At 38.1% G+C, this 23,656-nt stretch overlaps 1 long non-coding RNA gene across 3 annotated transcripts; it reads right to left on the bottom strand.

Annotated features, from left to right (window-relative positions):
• Positions 1-19,220: 19,220 nt before the first annotated feature.
• Positions 19,221-21,451, bottom strand: LOC133734093 (uncharacterized). 3 transcript variants are annotated; one of them, XR_009858057.1, is made up of 4 exons: positions 21,009-21,451; positions 20,831-20,913; positions 20,613-20,747; positions 19,221-19,459 (listed from the first exon to the last, which is right to left on the bottom strand). It is a non-coding gene; the product is annotated as an uncharacterized LOC133734093 (long non-coding RNA). The 3 variants fall into 3 exon arrangements; XR_009858056.1 differs by lacking the exon at positions 19,221-19,459 and adding an exon at positions 19,469-19,816 and having other exon boundaries at positions 21,009-21,450; XR_009858055.1 differs by lacking the exon at positions 19,221-19,459 and having other exon boundaries at positions 19,829-20,747; positions 21,009-21,445.
• Between the last annotated feature and the right edge of the window lie 2,205 nt (positions 21,452-23,656).

Here is a 23,656-nt window from a genome sequence, read left to right as displayed (position 1 = left end):
AAATGAGGCAAGTTATCCCACTTACCCCCCCTAGCAAGAGATTTTTATTTCCACTTACCCAATTTAAAGCGAAATGACAATTTTGCCCTTCGTATAATTAAGAAATTGCATCCATGCCACTCTACTCTCTCTCTCTCTCTCTCTCTCTCTCTCTCTCTCTCTCTCTCTCTCTCTCTCTCCCCCCACTCTCTCCACGCTGTTGGCCGACTCTCTCTCTCTCCCCGATCTGCAATCTCCACGCCTGAAGACGACGAAGAAACTCCGGTCGGAGCTACCTCTCTGGAGTCGAACTGCATCGAGAATACAGAACTCAAACGCCGGTCGAAGCTACCTCGCCGGAGTCCTCGACGCCGTCCGATTGATCGCCGATCCCGAGGGCCTTCTCCGCCTTTGGAAGCAGCCACGAACATCTCAGCCGGGGCTCACTCTCTCTTTCTCTCTGAGTTCGACGACGACGTCGGTGGCGTGCTCCAGGTTCCCTGCGACGTGATCTCTCTCTCCCCTCGTCTCCGACTTCAAACTTGGTGACAGATTTCAATCCAGAAAGGATTGGCGAAGGTGAGGACCATGGAGTTGGGGCCGGGGTCGTTGTTGGTGGCGCCGGAGACGAGTTCGCCGGTAGAAATGCGCCGGCGTTGTTGTTGCTTCTTGGGTGCCCTTTTTTTTTTTTTTTTTTTTTTTTTTTTTTTTTTTTTTAAAGTAATGGGGCTAAAGGAAAGGGGAAAAAAAATTTGAATGTCTATTGGGGGGCAATAGACGTCTATTGCCCTCCAATAGACGTTTTGAATTGATACAATCTCTTCATTTTTTTTCTTTAATCAAAGTTTTATTTGTCTAATTTTAGGAAGATTAATTCTCATTTCGGTAATTGAAACGTCTATTGGGGGGCACTAGACGTCTATTAGGGAGCAATAGACTATTGGGGCAATAGAGGTCCCTCTATTAGGGGGTAATAATAGAGGGGCAATAGATGTCTATTGGGGGCAAAAAAACTTTTCCGGTGAGATTTTCAGCAAATTCCGGTGGGCGGCGGCCGGTGACCGGAATCCGACGGCCGGTGACCGAGCTCCGGTGAAGTCTCCTATGGTTTCTCTCTCTTCCATTTTCTCTCTCTCTCTCTCTAAGTTTCAAAGGGGTGAGGGTAAAATGGTATTAAAAAAATTAAAAAAACAAAAAAAAAAATCTTAATGGGATATTAGGGAAGACCTCCTTAGAGTGTTTTGGGTAAGAGGGAATTAAAAAAACTGTAAGTGGGAAAAAAATCTCTAAAAATGGGGTAAATGGACAAAAACCCTATATATTTAATAAGAATTAAAACTATGAGTAAGATCATGTGACATAAAAATGTATGATATAAGTTTTTTTTTTTTTTTGAAAAATGAAAAGTTCATTGAATTAGCGATAGAAATCGCTCATGAGGGCATCCCAATAGGGAGCATACAAAGGCCATATCCGACATAACCCTAGAGCTAAGAAAGGACAAATCAGAAGGTGTACTACACCAACAAGTTGTCCTTGTACAATAAAACAAGGCTCTGAAACACTAACAAAGAAACTAGCAAAAACTGAAGGTAAATCCTCAGCCTTCTCAAGATAATTACCAACAATAGCATTGTCCCGACCTTGAGATTTGTAGACCATACCATCAGAATCTGCAATCAGGGTGTGCAAGAAATCGGCGAACCAATCAAAAATAAACTCGTCCCAGAATAAAACACACTGTTCGCCAAGGCACTCAATTGTGGTACTCACAGCATGATTGTACTGAGACTCTTTGTAAAATGTAGAAATAATCAATCTACCTGAAATTAAAAGCAGCACACCCAAAATAGAGATAATAGCAAACTTGAGCAAAATTACAATCAAGATATCTCCTGGGTCCCAAATCCAACCCCCTGGAGAACCCAAACCCAACAAAAAGAGCTGGATTTGGGTCCGAAAGCATCCCAAAAAACTGGTCAGATTAGATCTAGACACCCAACCACCGTTGGGCACCCAAGAAATACATCGCCCGACCTTCAGTGCCTCCAGCTTCGACAGCAACAGAGTTGTCTTGTCATTGCCAACCCAACGAGGCCAACACCCGATCAGCCACCAAACCAGTAGCCAATCGCCGCCTGACACCACCACAATCGACACCAACAGTAGCAGCCTCGCCCTAAAACCTCCATCAAAGATCAGCCTATTCCGACGAGAGAGATGACAGCCCCGAAGCCGTCCACGACGAGGTCGAGGCACGAATCGGAGGAGCCTATTCAACGACGCCAACCAAATTGAAATCCACCAATCCTCGTATCGAGGATGAAGGACAAGAGCAAAAACAAATCCACAGATGGAAATCACTGAATGAACACAAAAAGTGTTCCTAGGCGCGGTCGATTGGAAGGCCGCTGGGTTTGGCTGCTTGGAAGCGTCGTTGGAAAGGAGGGATGCGTCGTCACTGCCGGGAGGGAAACGAGCATCGTTAGTGTGTAGATGGATGCGTGAGAAGTTGCCGCCGGGATGGAGGCTAGGGTTTGGTCGCTCATGAAAGAGCCTTGTCATGTTTTGGTTCATATATTATTCTTTTTTATATGATATACGTATTGAACTCATATTGGTGAGAGAAAACAAAATAAATCATGTTTCTAAACAAAGCAAGGCCCTAATCCAATGGGGCAAAACTCCTCTAAAATATAGACCCTGAAAAAAAAAGAAAAGAAAAAACTTCTAGTGTTTAGAGTTAAAGAGTACCTCTTATTGTAATCTTTCCTTTACTTTTGAAAGAAGTAAAAAGAATAAATAAATTTGTACCGATGAATGATAAAAAGTTTGTAAGACATAAGATTTGATTATATGCCCCTCATATAATTGAATTTCTGAAGGTCGGACGACGCTTAGATAGCAAAATAAAGTTCAGTATGGTAGTCAATGCCAACTCCTTTACTAGGCGTCAGATCAACAGTAAAAAGGGCAAAAAAAGAAGTAGACAAAGGGGATATCCCAGTCATCTATAAATTGTGACAATCTCCTAAACCAAATGGAAGGAGATTGTCATAGTTTATGATGTTTGGTTCTGCTTCAAAGTAGCTTGCTTAGTGAAAGTTCATCTATAAGGTTTTTATATGTGTCTACATTTTCGCACCACAAATATCTATTTGGGCGGGGTGTAGTATTTAATTGTTCATTTATAGCGAAGGGTTTTTGCTTATGTGAGCTTGTTGATCTGAGAAATATTTACTATATGTAATAAGTTGGCAGTGAACAATAATATTATGGGAAGGATGTGGCTATTGCCACCCTACTAACTATTTTGTTCATCCTACATTCTCTTCTTACCCTACAATTTTTTTTTTAAATTTCATGTTTATTTTGTTCACCCATTTGCAGTACCCAAAATGCTCTTTTCCAATATAGGATTTAGCTCGAAATCTTTTTCTATTTGGCTTCCTCAGTGTCTCTCTCAGTTGTTTTTGGCTTTCTCCTCGTCTTTATCAGTCAATCTCATGAATCTTAGTCAAACCGAGTTCAATGATGAATGAAAAAATTAAGAATGAAGTTTAAGTACGTATTCTGTAGGGGTAATAAGAAAAATTAATTGTAATTTTTAATGGTCTTAGTCAATCAATCTCACCCGGTTTAACGATGAATGAAAAGATTAAAAATGAAGTTTAAGTACGTATTCTGTAGGGGTAATAAGAAAAATTAATTGTAATTTTAAGCACGTATTCTGCAAGGACAATAAGAAAAATGAATTGTACTTTTTAATCTAATATTGTCCTTTATTGTAATTTCATATTAAGATATTTTTTTTCAAAAAATAAATATTAAGATATTTGAGTATTTTAATGAATCAGAAACTTGTAGGGTGAATAAAATAGTTATTAGGGTGGCAATAGCCACACAATATTACATTCCTTTTTCTTGCATATGCCTTGTTACTATCGTTTTCAATTTACAAACAAAACAACAACAACAACAAAAAACCAAAAAATTAAGCAATTAATTGAAAAACTTTTTATTTTTAATATTTTTCTTCTTTTTTCAAGTCTATTAAGGAGTTGGTGTGATTAGCATTTTTGGTGAGGTTTGGTTTTAAGCCTTTACCCTTTTGCTTTAACTGTTAATGTGCATGGAATTTGCTGTGTGATGCATATGTTACACAATGTAAGCATGAGCAAAAGGGGACTCGAAAATGTTAGTACACATGCGTTTTGGTCATCACAAAGTTCCATTAAATTAACCACATTAGTATCGATGTTTCACAAGGTTTTGTCAAATTTTGTAGACTCTTATGCTTCTGTAATTTTGTGCATACTTTTCAAGGTAGACTATTTTATAAAGCAAAATCACAGATAATGACATTTTGCCAACATTGCTTGTAATGAGCTATTTTGGCATGACACGAACTATGACTTGCCATTTTGATTCCTTAAGGAAACCCCAAAAGTGCCAGCCGTCCCATGAGTACACGAAAGTGACCAAATTGCTTAGTTACGGCTGTTGTCGTAGCCAGTAAGGTTCTATAAGAGTATGTGAGAAAGAAGTTATGAGGAAGTATTCAATGCACCGACGTGCACTTGCATTAATAGAAATGGACGGTTAGATAATATTAAGTACATTTTAAGTGAGAAGTAATTCCCTAACAGAGAATCTGTGTGAGGAGAAATTCCCTCAAGGCGAATATGAGTAAGGAGTAATCCCCTCAAGGGGAATTTAGGAGAGGAGAAATCCCCTCAAGGCGAATCTGGGTGAGGAATAATCCTTTCGAGGGGAATCCGGATGAGGAGAAGTTGTAAAAGCTTATATATTGCTACTGCAACATGAAGTTGCGGCTGTGCGACAGAAATACAATAAATAATGTGATCAATGAAAACAACTATATTGATCTACTTCATGTTGCAAGTGAACTGCTTAATAATGGCATTGATCCACTTCATTGGATTATGCTTGCACACCTCGATGATGAAGTTGGCAACCCTCATCCACAAGTGGTAGAAACTGCAACTAATGATGAAATCAATGTAGAGAGGATTTTATCTGAAGAAGTTGTTAAAAACCCTGGAGATAATTCATATAGTGATGATACGTGGAGTGGTACAACAACTCCGGATAGTTCTGATGATGATGAAGATGGTGGAAGTGGAAAAGGTGGTGGAGGTGAATGATATGAATATGAACAATCTTCTATTGATGGAGGAGTAAACTAATTTACTTGTGAAAGTAATTCTGACCATGCCACCTAAGATGAAGACCATGGAGCTAGAATAGCTGATCATGGTGCTCAAGAGAAAATTGTTTATGGGAGAAGGACTAGAGGTGCAACTGATGGTCAAAGTACCCCATCTGATGCTGCTTCAGTTGCCTTAAGTTTTGATTATATCAATTTAGGCACAGAGCGCAGTGAGACCTCAAATGAATCCCATGAAGGCAACAATCAATTTAGCTATAACATTTATGAATATAAGTAATATGGAGAAATACATGACCAGTCATCCAGTTGGATTCATCTTTACTATCCCCTTATAAAGCAAACAATCGGCAGCTCTAAAGAGATCTATGACTATCATGTTCATCACTACAATTTGTACTATATGGGTCATATGTCATGATCTGATTATTATACTTTTGTAGACCAGCGAGCATCTTTTCAACCACCTACAGTCTCTTTTTTGATATATATAGATGAAGTTGACATTATATCTATTTATATGTAAATCCAATAAACTGAATATTTCAAAAAAAATTTCTTTCTCAAAATATGTTCGATATATTCCCCATATCTCTTTTCTTCAAAGTTCCAATAGATATGTATAAACCGATATTTTAATCCTTGCTTAAAATGATGGGAAAAAAAATCCCTTAAAGAGAAGGGCCTTATTATATAAGACGGGTGGGGCTCTAATGAGGATCATTTTTTTTTGTTGATAAAAAAAATGAGGACCATTAAAATGAGAACTTTATAAGGATTTTCTAATCAATGGTTTTGAGACCTACTTTTTTTTTTTTTTTTTATCACGTTTCAGCAAATCAATCGTTAGATGTTTAAATATTCATGAGTAGATCATTTCTGCAAATTTTCAACAAAATTAAAAATCTTTAAGGCATTCAGAATCGTGATTTATCATTTATGAACATGAAAAGTTCAGATTTGATAGATTTGGTTGTTCCATTGATTTGATTTAATTTGGTACCTTAATGATTAACATTTTGATTGAAATCTTTTAGAAGTGATCTACTTATGCATACCTAAGCATCTAAAGATTGATTTGCCAAAATGTAATCGAAAAATGAGTCTCACACATGTTGATTAGAAAATCTTAATGAAATCCTCATTATATAAGATCATCATTTCAAGGCAATTGTTCATTTATACAGATTCATACGTGGGTGTGAATTCATTTACAACAAAACATATTGCTGCTGTGACAAGTTATAAACATTGCAACAGCTAGTTTCCACTTAAAGGAAGATGGATTGTGAAAGGGAAACTTCCCTTATGCAACAACCACATAAATTTCGTTAGCTAGAGACCTAGAGTAGAAACACATGCAAGGACCTTTCAGACCATTACTTTAGGCAAATGGAACTATCATGGACATTCAACTATTCAAGTCGCTCTCTCAAAACGAATATGGAGGGAGAAGTAGTGTACAAAATTTTATTATCGTGACTTGGCAGGAACTTTTGCTCCCATTAGAGATTTGGAACATTTGAAGATTTTATCAATCAATAAATGGGGTAAACTGAGCTATTTTTAGCCAACTCAAATTCTTTACAAGTCTCATCTATCATTGCACAAGAAATATTCATTCTAGATATAGAAGGCTTATCTCAAAATATGCATCGAATAACACACCATAGAAGAAGATTCTAATCACGCTAATAATTGATAAATTCCCCAACAATATATGGATGGTTAATTAATAATTATGATTAATAATATATTTATTCAAAGACATATATATGGTCCTACCTGAACTAATTATGAGCTTAATTATTATGATATAGGAAAATGGTCTCTATCGTTAAGCTGGTGTACACCAGGGCCAGGGGACAGATAATATGAGCTTAACTAAACCATAATGACAAAGGGGGAGATTTGGCAGCAGATGTTGGTTAAGAATACATACATTTGAGTAGTCCAGAGACTGATTTTCAACATTTCATTCATACAATTCAAGACCATGAACCCACTCCCTTTTTTTATTTTTTTCCCTTCAACGAACCGTAATAAGTATAGGAAAGACCCAATAGTGGTCCAAATAATACAGATAGAAAAGAAAAGGAAACACGTCCAAACAAAACAACCGAAAGAAATACTCCATTGGCCCAAGCACACGTGGCCAGTGGCCACCCATGCAATCAGCAACTAATCAAGGAAGAGGACACTGTAACAGCGCCTTCACCGCCGCCGCCACCGATGTGGAAATTGCACCAAGTTATACAATCCGAGGACATTGAGAGATCTTGGGAGGCGCCAATGACTATTCTGATCAAAGAACACCCAATCATCTTTGGGCTATAAAAAATAGAACCTCACTCGAGGCTTTTTTATTAAAACCTCATATTTAAAGTCTACATAAAGTTTCTTATACACCTCTTTAAGAGTGTGTTTGGATGAGGGAAAAAATGATGAAATTTAATTAAAAATGAGGATTTTATAATTCCTAAAAGCTAATTTCCTCGTTTGGCATTATCAGATTGGAAATTTTAAATTTCTCTGTGAAAAAAAACGAAGGAATTCGTTATTTAAATTCCTCACTTCAATTTCCACCAAAATAGGTGTCATTTACGAATTCTTTTGCAGTATTCAATTTTTATTTCCAAAACAATACTTTTTTCTATTATATTTTTATTTGTTTTAAACTTTCTTAATTTTATTACACATTTCAAATCCTAAATAGATGCAACCAAATAATATAAATTGCAATTAACGGAATTTTAGATTGATGGAGTTAAAGATTCCATCATTTATAAATTCCTACGGATTTTATAATTTTCTCATCCAAACACACCGTAAATCTCAACTGATTCGTGTGAATCCCTACACGTAAATGCATGCATACATATAATAGCATTTTAATTTTTTGTATGATCGAGTGCATGTCATGATAACAAACATGTTACGATCTTCATACATTATACTACGTAGGGTCTCGTCTCCTTTTATTTTCTTAATTTGCATCAAAACTTTTACGAAATAGGAAAACAAAGTAAATAGCTCTAATATACAACTTTGGTCACTCAACTATAACTCAATCGACACTTTTGTCACTTTTTTTTTTTTTTTTTAAAACAAATCACTTTAGTCACTCAAGTTTAAATTTATTTTTCGACTCTCTTTATTTTTCACTTCAAGAGATGACGTGATGTAATAAAATGAACTAATATAACGTATATTTACTATATATTATTTTAAAGCGTGTATAAAACAACATGACTTCATTGACATATCACATATTGAACTATCTTCATTGGCTGCTCATCCTTGGGCAAACTTGGCTTATGGGCATGCAAGTGGCTTTATAGAAAACTAATGTAGCGTTTGGTAATATTTTCATGTAGATAAAAAATGAAAATGGGGTCAGAATGCATTTGGCGACCTATTTCTTAAAAATTGAAAAATAAAAGTAGAAAATGTTTTCAATTTTTATTTTGAGAAACTGAAAACTGTTTTAGGGAATCAAAAATTGGGAGAGAATGAGTTGTACTTTCATTAATAATAGGGGTCTCTTTATATAGAGGATTACAAGCAAAGAATCTGTGTCTTACAAGGTAACAAAATCATACAATGATTGAAATATCTCTGTAGATATTGGTAAGACTAACCCTATTACAACTCAGACAAGTAATCAGAGTTTGGGCTAGACACACAAACTAGGTGTCCTTAAACACTCCTCATTGTATCGTCCAAACGTGGTGCTTCTCTCGTTGCCTCATCAAAAACCTTCCTGAGTATCAAAAACTCGGTGGGACAAAAATAACCTTGTTCGAAGGAGAAAAAGAGTACAACACATCCTTCAAGTTTCGAGACCATACATGTAGATATCTCCCCCTAATGTCTGCATCTCCCCCTGATGACTACGATCGTGGGAGTTCGGATAATTTTCACAAACGATGCTACCAACATGTTTCTCAAAAGTGGATTTAGGCAATGACTTAATGGACAAGTTTACCATACTGTCCTCAGATCGAACCTAGTTCACTTTGATCTTGAGGAGAGTCTGTTGTTGTTGATGATGCTTGATGTTGTCGCCTTTGATGTAGCCTTACTTCATTTGTTCAAACCAAGCAGCATTATCCTCATAAATGCTCGGAGGCTCATCTGTGATAGACTTCAAACCATAATTGCTTCGAACATGCGTAATTATGGATCCAATCCACATACATTCACGAACTACTTCGTAAAGAGTAATAATCTCTGCATGGTTCTAAACTATAGCGACCAGGGTCTGCTTTATAGACCTCCAAGATATCCCGGTCTTACCCATGGTGAACACATAACCAGTTTGGGAGTGACCTTTGTGGGTTAGAAAGGTACCAAAAATCAGCAAAACCTTCCAAAACACAAATGTCATTTTAGGATGAGGATAGAGGACGCAAGCCAGTGTTAGCAGCGTTCCTGGTGTGTGATGGGTCCAAATCCATCATCTCTATGTAGGGATAGAACAAACCCATATCACCAGTCCAATGGCATCGCGTTGATACAGAACTATATCTAGCTAACAAGTTCACTGCAAATAAGATGTCCGGTCTTGTGCATTGAGCTAAGTACAATAATGATCCTATTATACTTAAGTAGGGCACTTCTACCTTTAGCACATCTTTGTCATCATCCTTCGAATGAAGAGGATCATTTTTAGGATTAAGACTATGGGTGATCATGGGCATGCTTGAAGGCTTGACCTTGTCAAAACGCTTAAGCATCCATCAACACGGTGCTCAAGTTCCAAACCGAGACAAAACCGTGTTCTCCCAAGATCCTTCATCTCAAACTCGGATTTCAAGTGTTCAGCGGTTTCCCTTAACTTTATATGGGCTTCCAATGAAGATCATATCACCAACATGAATTGCGATAGAATCCAGAACTTGTCTTAGAAACGCTAGGGCATTTACATATCCCTTCTCAATCAAGTAGTCACTTTAGTAAGCATTTCAACCTCATTGCAAATGCGCTCTGTAGTCTAGAGCCACTTGACTTAGGTAAATGAAGTTCACCAGTAACCTTCATGTATATTCCATATCTAGATCCCCATAGAGATATATGGTGATCACATTTGTAAGCTGCATGTTCAGTTATTCAGAAATTACCAAGTTGACAAGGTAGTGGAGTGCAATGACATCCATTACGAGAGAATATGTCTCCTCATAGTCGATTCCAGGGCGTTTTATGAGAAGCCTTGCTTCATAAGGTGAGATTACTATATCTTTTTCTCATCATGCTTTCTAACGAAGACCTATTAGTCAATAGGTTTTATGTTAGGAGATGTTGGCATCACTAGCTCAAAAAACCTTCCTCTTCGTAAGAGAATCTAACTTAACGTTGATCACATCTTTTCATTTAGGCCAATTTTCTATATGTTGGTATTCATTCATCAATGGAGCGTGGTTTGATATCATTAGACTCAACAAACTCATGCACAATGAAATGTGCAAATACATCATCAATCGTAATGGAGTTTCTATCTCACATCTCATGTGCACTAGTGTAATGTTCAGACATTGAGGCGTCCCCCCAACAATAACCATAATCTGGAACATTCTCATGAGATGGATTTTGAGTGTCGATGATCAAAGGATTGAGTTGTGCCAAAGTATCATTCGAACTCACGGGCCCCCCACTCATCCTAGCTGGGGCCATGGCCTGTGACGCCAGAGTACCATTCTCTATGGCATTGATGTCATACCTACCTACGTGTAGGGTGGCACTACGTCCTCTCATAGGGAAGTCCATCCTTGTAGGCATGTTTACAGCAAATATGTGTGATCTTGTCACTTTAGCGGGGATTGAGATGAGACATAGTAGGGACAGACCACGACAATTCCTGTCGTTCATGTTGAACATCCATGTTCTTATCTCTCCCTAACAATGAGAAGACTGTCTCCTCAAAGTGACAATTCGCAAGACATGCGGTAAAGAGATCACCTAGCCAGGGTATTAAGTGGCAGACGATTGTTAGAGTCTCATATCTAACGTATTTGCCTAGTCGTCTGTGAGGACCCATCATAGTGCGCTGTGGTGGTGCAATCGGTACATAAATAGCATACTGAAATGTGCATAAGTATGATATACTTGTACCCAGTCACTAGCTGTAACGCAGAGAGAGATTGAGTGGCGGTGGGTCGTAGACGAATTAGCATAGCTGCATGCGATATTGCATCACCCTAAGCAGATATAAGGAATTTGGTGCGCATTACCAATCCATTGTAGTCATTTCCTCGAGATCATTTAGGTTTGTCCATGGGAATATGATGTCCAACATCAGTCTCAGTGATATGCAATAATCATCAAAAGTCTTCGATGTAAACTCTCTAGCATTATCAAGTCGAATTGACTGAATGGGATGATCTGGGGAGTGAGCCCGTTGTCATATGATATGTGCTAGGAATGTAGTATAAGCAGCATGACAAGTGGACAATGACACAACACGTGACCAGTAAGTGGAAATGTTACGTGTCAACCAACATCATGAAATATTTAAACGTCCGCAAGTTGGTTGAATTAGTCCACAGAATCCCCTGAGATTTTATGTAAAAACAGAATGAATATTTCCGTATCATTTGCATAGGACGGTCTCGGTCCTAATTTCTCTAAGGAACAAGTTTTGCAGAACGAGTGAGGGGCCTTAGAAACAATCAATGAAGATTTTGGTTGGGCCTGAGCGTCTGTAAAGTTACTAGAAGCAAAGTGGTGATTGCAGCATCACCTGGGGAGCCATCACCATGATGGACGCCATCCATGGCTTCATGGATATGGACTATACTAGCCCTAGACTGGTGGTGGACGGCGGTGGGGCTAGAGACAGTGGTAGAGCTCACACTTAGTCCAGGAATCAACCTTTGATTCGTGCTTCGTTTCGCTCAAAAGAATGGATGTCTGTGTGAAGTTTTTAGTAGACAGATCATCATATCATGACTAGGATGACCTATCCTATCGTGATAAAGCCAATATGTGTCTAAAGCTAAGAGATCTTCTCTCATAACTTTATTGGATTTAATAGCTCGAATAGTGGTGACATAAAATTCAGTAGAGAGACACATAAGTTTCTCTAAGATGCACCTTTATTAGCAATTATTAGAGGTAATGCAAAAGAACTCTTTTCAGTTCTTTATATGTGTTTTCGCATGGAATCCGTTGGCTAGAATAGCTCAATAGGGTTTGATTTGCCCTAGAAGCGTAGAGAGTTTCTGTGACAGTAATCAAGATGTTATTTGGCAAGAGGAATTTGGGCAATTCCATGTCCTTGAACTAGTCTTGATGGCCCAGCCATCGTAGTCACAAAGTAATATGCTCAGAATTTTAATTGGAGTCATAATGAAAAGAACTCAAAATTTTATTTATAAGCCAAAGGTATATCATTGTTTCTTTGATAAAAAGAAAATCTAATCTGAATACTAACTAATGCAAAATAATGGTAGTCGTTTGACTTCTTTAAGTAACTCCAAAATAAATATGACCAGGTGAGTAGAGAGATGTCGGTGGAGCAAAGCTCACATAAGTACCACTTATCTCAAAACCTTCCTAGACATCATACTCACTTTGGATGAGCCTAGTTGAAGAAAAACTAAACCAATGGCATTTAGTACAAAATATATGACAATTGCCTATTACATCTCTTGGAAAATAAAGACTTTATTCAAAATCGGCAGTCTCTTGATCTTGGCCTGATTTGAAGTCTTGAACCCTTAGTTCGAGATCACCTTCTTGATCTTCTTGTTCCACATAGTGAGCTTCTCTTGCTTTACAATATTCTTTGTAGGCGGTGACCATACTCTCACGAGCTCTACAAATGTGTGCCCAGTGACCGGATGCTCCATATCGAGAACATACATCTCTGTGCTCAGACTCCCATGATTATGGCGCTTTGAAAGCATCATTAGGATGGCTCTTAGTGTTGATGGCGCCACCAACATGGCCAAAGGCGTTGCCTCCCTCTCTCTTTCCACGTTAACCTCTTCGGTTCTGTATCCCCCTATTTTGGTGGTTACCTTCACAAATAGAGCATTATATGGACCAGAACCTCCAGAAGTATCCATAGGATTAGGGTTTCGCTCTTGGCGCCCTCCCTTTGGAGCGCGACTATACGGGTCTCAAATCATAGTTCTTTACAAGGATGTTGTCATGCTTTTCAGCGACATTTATGGCTCCAATGAGCTTATGAAACCTTGTGATCCGTCCTGCAGTAACATCGATCCGATAGCTCTTAGCAACCATCAAAGAAGAGATGGGGAAGGTAGAGAGAATCCTCTCAATCAACATCGTATCTGTGATATCTTTTCCACAGAATTCCATTAAGGATTTGATGCAAAGTACTTCTGAGTTGTAATCAAGAACTGTCTTGAAATCACAGAAGCGGAGATTATGCCATCTCACTTCTAGGCCAGGAAGCAGGGAGTAACGGATGTTGCCAAAGCGTTCTTTGAGTGAAACCTACAGCCTAGCCTTCTAGGGTCTTCTTCATTCAGATACTCGTACTGGAGCGAATCATCCATATGTTGAGTCATTAGGATGACGGCTTTCTCCTTATTTGCCTCCAAGGCTGCTCTATTTTCTTCCAAAGCTTGAGCTTGCTCAATAGGTAGCACGTCCTGGCTAGGCTCAAGAATCATTTCCTTGAGATGCTGGCGGACATCACAAACCCACTTGTGATATCCAGAGCCAGTTGTTCCCAATGGAACAAAGTGCAGTTTGTTTAGGTTACTATCCTGAAAGAGAACAAGAAAAAGGGTTAGTTTTAGAGCAGAAAAAGCTACCACGAAAACAATAGAAATTTCTGAGCGTAGTCGCTCCCAAGAAATTAGGAATTTCTGAGCATAATCGCTCCCAAGAAATTCGATTCAAGAGGTATTGGATTAGATCGAAACAATTATGTGTATGTGGTCGATCATATATTCTTAACAAACTCTAAGTTTGGAGATCTCAACAAGGTCCAAGCTTGGAGATAGCACGAACCCCCATAGTTCAGCTTAGGTCTCCCCACAAAAGAAGAAGTGGAGGGTAGGAGAATGGAGGTTGAAAGTCCCCGAGAAAAGAAAAGAAAGTAAATTACTTGAAAGCGGGAACTTTTATAAAAATTTACCTCGAAATATGGTCACTGGAAAGTTGCCGGAAAAGTGGCTGGAAGTTGGCGGTGGCCGGTTGCTGGCTGGAACCTGATAATGAGGCTAACCTGCTGGGCGTGAGTGCGTGAGTGGGAAAGGTTGCTGGGAGGCCTACTGTGAGGGGCGTCGAGGGTGCTGCGAGGGCTGTGCGACGCTATACGGAGCTGCTGCGCAAGGGCGCTATCCTATCGAGGTGAAGCGAGGCTAGCGCTGGGCTGTGTGTACACCAGGGGGGTAGTAGGCAAGGCTAGCAGATGCTAGCGAGGCTAATTGAGGCTTGCAAGTGAGGCTCTAGGCGAGGCTAAGGCAGGGGCGTGTGCGGGACGAGGCTAGCAGGCGAGGGCTGTGGCAGAGCGAACCGAGGCTAATCGTTCGGTCCAGGGATTGGCAGAGCTTCCGGCGGCCAGTTTGGTGGCTTTCCAGTCGGTTCTTGTGGTTCTGCCGCCGGTTATGGAATCTTGGGATCAAGGCCTTTAAGGTTTGCGGTGGAGGCAGCTAGGGTTTAAAGGTTACGAATTTAGGGTTTCAGGGTTGGAGCTTCGTGCTGATAACGTGTTTTAGGAGATCAGAAATTAGGAGAGAATGAGTTGTACTTTCATTGATAATATGGGCCTCTTTATATAGAGGTTACAAACAAATAATTTGCGTCTTACCAGGTAACTAAATCATACAATGATTGAAATATCTCTGTAGATATCGGTAAGACTAACCCTATTACAACTCAGACAAGTAATCAGAGTTTGGGCCAGACACACAAACTGGGTGTCCTTAAACAAAAACAACACAATTTGACATTTTCACTTTTTTGTTCATCCAGTTTAGAAAATATGAAAAATATTATTTTGCACTAAACTATCCACCATTTTCAAATTTAGAAAATACAATCTAATTTTCTCATTTTTGTTTTAAAAAATCAGTTTTGAAAATTTATTTTTGAAAACATAACCGAACAGCTATATCGATATTTTTTCTCCTCTATATATCACGGAGCAACGCCACCTAACTCTATGCACCATCCCCACCCTCATTTAGCTTCCATCTGTCCAGTTCCAAATCCCCCATTCTAAGATCACCTAGATCTCTCCCTCAGTCTAATTGCTAGTGGATTTTCTTTGGGAGTGTATGACTGTTTGTGATGACAGTTGGTTCGATTTATTGAGTGACATGCAATCTAGATAGGTCTCTCACTCCAAGGATTATGAGCTTTTCTTGTGTTGTTGCACTCAAGATGGGTGGTTTTTTTGTGATTACTTGCATAATGATAACATACTGTTTGTACCTATTTTTGGTAAACCGGCCCGTAAATCAATTGGCCGATAGATAAGGAAAATATAGTGCTTTTCTTGTTGATACTCAATAAATTTCATATTTATGAGATTTTATTAGATATTAACTTTTGGAGAAGAAATTAGAAGGGAAGGAAATAACGGCAATAATTATTCTTTGATATAATTAATGTTGAGATGTTATTGAGTTTGAAGGCATTGAAGACAATATTGCAGAAATTAAAACAAATCAAATATAATGGCGCCGTAAGAAGGAAGTAGTAATAGTGCGGTTAAGGATTGAAGTAATATGGAGCATATCTTAATTTCGGTCATTAAGATCGAAATTCATTTAATTTAATTGTAATTTATTTCCTAAACCTTATGTATGTGACTGCATAAATACGACCCTCCTAGGTCATTGTAAAAGGTCCCCAACCAACAAAACTCAAGATCAATACATCAAATTCTCTACAATATCAATCTTTTCATTCTTTCTCTAGCCTACTTTAATTTTTATCGCTTTCTTTACCTTCCGCACTTTATCTTTCCTGCAATTTACTCTTCAGTCTCTTCAAATTTTATGCAATTTAATTAATTCGCATTTAGATTCTTATTCTTTCACTTTTCGCACTTTACTTTCTGCAACCTATATCAAAAATATCTTTTTAGAAGCAACATCGGTGAAGACGCCGAAAGTCCTTGCAACAAAGGCAAGAGAACCCAGCGGCCGAGACGGTTCCTTCCTCGGCCCACAGTCACTTGAAAGAAGTCAGATCAAGCGCAAATCTTATCAAAATCTCGCTTGGCCAATTGGCCGCGAGTTGGCACGCCTGCATATCAAGAAGGACAATTGGACCACAAGTCTCTCGGCCTCTAATTTTGGCCGAGACGATTTTGAGGCAAACATCTTTTGGCACGCCCGGTGGGATACTAATGTTTTAGGCGTATTCACAATGAGTTTCTCTGAGCCGAATTCAAACGGCTCAAGTTCAATATCTGGTGTCAATGGGAGGTACAGTTATGCTGCGTGCAAAAGTTTTGTTGATTTCAATAGCCACGCCGCATGGAATTTACAAACACCCAAAACGCAACCTCAATATTGTTGCATTTTTGACAAGGAGGTTGATTTTCCTCCAGATGGTGAGCCCAAATTTAATTTCGACATTGAGCCTATTTATGAGACATATGAAGATGACGGAATTCATAGCTTTGATCCACTCGGAGGGCTAATGCACCATCAAGAAGTTGATTATTTAAGTGAGGAGCTTGTACACTTTGACATGATTGTCGGAGATAAAACCGACCTAGAAAAATCAAAATCGGCCAAGTTTGAAATGAAAGCCGAAGTTGGTCATTTAAATACACTTGGTGAGCTTCAACGTTCAGCCTACTTAGTGGTTGAAGATCAAGAAGATATAAGTTATTCAAATTCAATGTTATAGTGCCTCCATTTACTTGAATCAAAGGCCACAAACAAAAGAAATTCCAAGTTTGCAGTAAAACATCGTTGGCCTCCTCCAAATTGGCTACGATAATTTTTACGTTCTGTTTTCTTGCCTTCGTTTCCAAAAAAAAAAAATAATACAAGCGATTTTTTACGGCCAAAAGAAAGTAAAGTGGCCGAGAGCTTTTATAAAAAGGAGAAGTTGGTGATGCATGGTTGTAAAAACAGTAAGCATGCTGCTGCAAAACTAGAGCCGATATTTAAAGGTGAATGGTGACCTTGATGCACTATACCACAAAGTTAATCAGACAACTGTCGAACGACTGTTGTCTGAATGAAAAACCTGCTGTTGTCTAGTAGCCTGATGTCTGATTGACCTCATTCAGACAACTGTCGATAAACAGTTGTCTGTTGCTCAGTCACACAACACGTATAAGCAAAAATTTGTTGTCTGAATTTACCCAAAATCTAATGCGTGTTGACTTAGACAATTGCTTTTTATTTTGGTGTTGTGTGAAATTATTTTAGGACAACTATTTTATAAATGTTGTGTTGTGTCTGATGAATCTCCAACAACAAAAATACGTGAAAGCTGTTGTCTGAAATGAACCTCAGACTACAGATACTTTTTTCCCCTGTTGTCTGAAATGTATTTAAGATAACAGATTGCGAGATGTAACTGTTGTCTGAAAGCATATGAGATAACAATGTGCCGGAAGCATCTGTTGTGTTGAATGAACCTCAGACTACACATACTTTTTCCCCCTGTTGTCTGAAATGTATTTAAGATAACAGTTTGCGAGATGTAACTGTTGTCTGAATGCATTTGAGATAACAATGTGCCAGAAGCATCTGTTGTGTTGAATGAACCTCAGACATCAGTGATAGTGTGGTCATGTCGTTGCAAGGAATTACACACAATATCTCCTTTAGTAAAACTGTTGTCTGAATGTTCCTCAGACAATAGGTATTATGTGTGTAAATTTATGTGTTGTCTGATGATACTGTACTACCATAGTTAATAGCCTTATATATGTTGTTTGAATTGAATAAGCACTACTGATTCTGGAAATAGGCAAATATGAAACACAAATTAGTTCAAATGTCATTTACTAGCACATTATTGTCATACATTGCCAAAACACACCGAAACTACAAATAGGGTGTACCCAATTGTATGAAGTATTTCTTACATATCAATTCAAAGTACTAGCTCTATTCATGTCCAACCAAAACATAACCACAAACTTTGAACTGAAATAACAAAATAGGTCTCCAAGAAGTACCAACACAAATCTTACATATATGTTTTAACCACAAACTTTGCCAACTCAGTTCTGACCACCCAGTACAACTAGTTGCAGCAAATCAATGTCACAATGCATAGTGTATCAAAGATAAGTATGATGGTCCTCGGTGTCATTGCCTGCATTTGTAGTAAAGAAACTTGGTCATGGAAAAACTGAGTAATTGAGTAATAAACTGAGTAGCAGAAGATGCTAATAACTCAACATGCATGCTATCACTCAATTAGTTGGCACTAGCATACATGCCCGCGCGTTGCTGTGGGATTTGGATCATTTATGGCTCTTTTGTGATCTCTAGCAAAGATACCCGCGCTTTGCTGCGGGATGTGAATCGCGACTATGAAATGTACTTGAGTTTCACCAACTTTGTCTCTGAACTGAAAGCTTCCCTTTGCTCCATAGTGCCTTTTCCTACTGCCTAAACTTAAGAATTGCATAAGCAAATGCATGATTGAAGAAGAAGAAGAAGAAATTAGAACAGAATCAGAATCAGAATCATGCAAGAGAAAGTTAGAATGTAATGATCCAAGAACGTGATTTCACAAAACTCTCAACCTAGGAGAAGACAATTATTCCAAACAAACAAATATCAAACCATTAAACAGGACATTTATGCTAAAATTTACTAAGCTTCTGAACCACAGTTAAAAAAAGACCCAATGAAAGTCTTGGCCACTAGTACTTTTGTATGGATTCCAGCACTGGGTACCTATGAAAACCCAATCAATACACCCAATTATATCAAGAAACACAATCGAAACCCAATGAAAAAATGGAGAACTGAACTAAATCTGAAAGAGAAGAAGAACTTACAAGGAAAGATAGCTCATGTATTAAGCTCATATATATATATATATATATATATATATATATATATATATATATATATATATATATATATATATATATCCTATTAACACAAGAGAAACCATTTAATACGAAAGATTACGCAGGGACAAAATCCTCCAAAGCTCGTGCAAAAGTGCACACACATATCACCTACACTCTCAATCGCATGTTGCTCCATTGGATCGCTTGGTATTGGTAGACCTTGTCCCTCTCAGCTGAATTTCCCTCATTCTTTTGGCCATTGCTACTGCTTGAGATGAAGGTCTTCGCGTAGAAGGTGTCATTATCTGGAAGCACAAAACCATATACAATCAGCTCTTTTCATTTATAATATTTAAATGCTGCGATAGCCTACAAAACATAAAACCAAATACAATCGAAGTTCATAACATTTAAGTGATGCGATAAGTAAATGGGAATTCAACCATTATGCATTATAAGTATTCATCAAAAACAGATCAATACACGTCAAAAGTGCATCAAAATTAATATATATATATATATATATATATATATATATATATATATATGCAAATTGCACGGTCCTGCTAGCTGCTCAGTTGAATACGTCGAAAAGGTTTTGCCTCGCAATTCCTCGAGGCGACGAATGATCACTATAGTGGATAGGAAGCCTCCGGCTATTACTATGATCAAGAAAGGAAAGCAATTTACAATCAGTACACGCCTGAGTTAAGAACCACACTGAAGGAAAAGTAAAACGAAACGAACAAACTAAAGCATAAACCCAAAGCAAAACAGAAAGCCAAACATGGATAGAGAGTAACGATAGTACTACTAGTTGGACTAAAGAGCAGCAACTATCTGTTAATCATAAGTTTTGAGACCATTCCCATGATTTTCACAAAGCAAAATTCAATTCAAAATGTCCTAGCTCCTTCAGATAATGCTTACAGCTATCTTATTACTTTACAAATCAGCAAGAAAATTGAAAATAGCCACAAATTAATACCAGCAAACAAGACATACTCCTCATATTCTATCTCCAATGCCACAATTGTTGAGAGTTGGAAAGCCCATGCTTATTTATTGAAATTGCAATTCAGCTAATGATCACAAATTTTCAATAAATGCACCGCCTGATGGTATGAGATATAAACACATTTGATCTTTGAGTAATAATTGCTGGAGAAAAAATTAAGCTAACAATTTTTACACCAATAACAATCTACATTAAGCTGCCAAATTCTCCTCTCTATGTTCATGAAGTGTCAATCATCACCTACCTAACACAAAACTACATTATCTCATTATCTTTCAATTACTTGTATTCCAAATTGTACATTGAATGTACGGTCTCTTCAATTCTCATGCCGTTGAAAACTTAACATTTGCATACAAACACATAGCAAGGAAAAGGCAATCGAATTGCATATTCAAGTATAATTGTGAAGAAAATTAGATCAAAACCCCAGAAATAACCTCAAATTGGGGATTCGTTTCTGGAAGCGAGTTGGCCTGTAGAAGACGCAATTGGGTTGAGAGAGGAAGAAGGAAGAGTCTCTCCTCTGTGGATTAACAAGTGCAGGTGGTTAGCAGATTCAGCTCCGCCATCGTCTAATCAGAAATTTCAAACGAAATAGTCTTCACTCATCGCATAATCAGAAAATTGAAAGAAAAGGACGCGCAGAATTACTTACCATCTTAAAATCTGTGTGAATCGTCTTCTCTCTGCCCTTCAATCTTTGCCTGAGTGGGTCTGCTATATCGGAGGTTGAAGTCACTGAATAATCAATTTGAATTTAGCCACTGAATAATCAAAATCTAATATGAAAAGCATGATTCTTGCAACAACAAAAAGAGACGGAGTTTGATCACCTTTGAGCCCCCTCAAGTCAAAAAGCTCAGCAGCTCCAGAAAGACCCCAGAAGAGTTGGAATTAGAGAGAACCCATCAAAGTTTCAGAGCAACAGTGGCGCGACAAGGTGAAGAAGAATAAAAAAGGTCTTGAATTGGAAGGGAGAGAAATAGAAAGGTGAAGTCTTTAAGAACAAAGATGAGTTATGAAACCCAGAAGATTTAAACCAAGAAGAACGAGGGTGAGTCTCGATCGACGGAGACAGCCCACTGAGAGTGTATCGAGTGTGAGTGAGAGCAAGAGTGAGTGAGATAGAGGCTGAGAGGCTCGACGAGGGTGAAAGGGTGAACGGGATTGAGGGTGAGGGGTATTGATGGTGAGTGAGAGCGAGGCTGAGTGAGAACGAGGCTGAGAGCGATTTGGGTGGGAGAATGACCTAATTTTTAGCTAAGGGAGGGAACACCATTTTGGTGAGTGAGAGAGGCTGAGAGCGGTTTGGGTGGGAGAATGACCTAATTTTTAGCTAAGGGAGGGAACACCATTTTGGTGAGTGAGAGAGGCTGAGAGCGGTTTGGGTGGGAGAATGACCTAATTTTTTAGCTAAGGGAGGGAACAAGATTTTGGTTTTGAGTGGGAAAAAAGATTTTGGTTTTGAGTGGGAAAAAATAAATGTAAATTAATTGTTCGTTTGTTTTTTTCATTATTCAGACAACACATGTCCTTGTTAGTGTTGTCTGAAATCTCTCAAATTTAACAAATGATGATGTGTTGGATGAGTGGAGGTGAAACGACTGGTTTAAAAAATCTGTCGTCTGATTAACTCAGACAACAGCAAAAACTCATGTGTTGTGTGATGACTGTCGTGTGATTAACTTATTCTAGTAGTGATGGCTTATTAATTGTGGAATGGAGACGTGTAGCCAATAAAGGTATGAATCTCATTTTAATTTTCAATTGCAAAAGTGCTATCATGCAGCAAGCATTTGTAAATTTGAAAGTTTTGGAGCTAAACATTTATAAGCATACCACCAAGAGGAGAAAGAATTGTTTGTCGGCAGCCGTCTTGTGATTCGGCAGCCGTAAAAGGCCATGGTTCTCTATGATTATGGCTGGAAAATATTTTTGATGTTAAGCCAAGAGTAATTTTCTTCTCTTGCCCAAGAGTTCACTCGACAACGAGGCCGACATTATTCACTAGTTCCTTAACCACTCGGCTCAAGCCGAGGCTCAAGGAACTGGGGGGGCTATGTTTGTACCTATTTTTGGTAAACCGGCCCATAAATCAATTGGCCGATAGATAAGGAAAATATAGTGCTTTTCTTGTTGATACTCGATAAATTTCATATTTATGAGATTTTATTAGATATTAACTTTTGGAGAAGAAATGAGAAGGGAAGGAAATAACGGCAATAATTATTCTTTGATATAATTAATGCTGAGATGTTATTGAGTTTGAAGGCATTGAAGACAATATTGCAGAAATTAAAACAAATCAAATATAATGGCGCCGTAAGAAGGAAGTAGTAATAGTGCGGTTAAGGATTGAAGTAATATGGAGCATATCTTAATTTCGGTCATTAAGATCGAAATTCATTTAATTTAATTGTAATTTATTTCCTATACCTTATGTATGTGACTGCATAAATACGACCCTCCTAGGTCATTGTAAAAGGTCCCCGACCAACACAACTCAAGATCAATACATCAAATTCTCTACAATATCAATCTTTTCATTCTTTCTCTAGCCTACTTTAATTTTTATCGCTTTCTTTACCTTCCGCACTTTATCTTTCCTGCAATTTACTCTTCAGTCTCTTCAAATTTTATGCAATTTAATTAATTCGCATTTACATTCTTGTTCTTTCACTTTTCGCACTTTACTTTCTGCAACCTATATCAAAAATATCTTTTTAGAAGCAACATCGGTGAAGACGCCGAAAGTCCTTGCAACAAAGGCAAGAGAACCCAGCGGCCGAGACGGTTCCTTCCTCGGCCCACAGTCACTTGAAAGAAGTCAGATCAAGCGCAAATCTTATCAAAACCTCGCTTGGCCAATTGGCCGCGAGTTGGCACGCCTGCGTATCAAGAAGGACAATTGGACCACAAGTCTCTCGGCCTCTAATTTTGGCCGAGACGATTTTGAGGCAAACACATACAAAGAGAAGGAGAAGTCCTCCATTGAGCAATTGCACGAGGAATCATCTTTCGACAACTGGGAAGATAGAGAAACCAAACCAAGAAAATTAAACCAAACCCTAGCTAGAGAAAACAAAAGCTCTTCCAGGAAGGAAAGAATGTGCAGTTGTGACAATATCAACACCAAGGTATACGAATCAAAATCGATCCATATGTGCTGAAGCCACTTATTTTGTGAATGCCTTTGATATATACAAGTTACGGATTTTATTGTGGATATAAGTCATGCTCGCTTATGAGATATTTTTTGAGAAATTATAATGAAAAATTGAATCTTATGGCTGAAAATAAATATGCATAATTTTGAGTTGTTAAAATTCCAATATTTCAATGTAACACATGTGAATAATATTCACTTGACCTCAAAGTCACTTAAAAACAATGGCGGAGCTAGCCCAAAACTTTTGGGAGGCCAGGGCTAATGATACATTTTCTCTTAATTTTGAATAATTATAATGTGTAATTTAATTAT

The sequence above is a fragment of the Rosa rugosa genome, chromosome 2 (genome assembly GCF_958449725.1).
Source record: "Rosa rugosa chromosome 2, drRosRugo1.1, whole genome shotgun sequence".
Taxonomy (NCBI): domain Eukaryota; kingdom Viridiplantae; phylum Streptophyta; class Magnoliopsida; order Rosales; family Rosaceae; genus Rosa; species Rosa rugosa.
The sequence above is the reverse complement of the archived record's forward strand: the minus strand, read 5'-3'. Positions and strand labels throughout refer to the sequence as shown.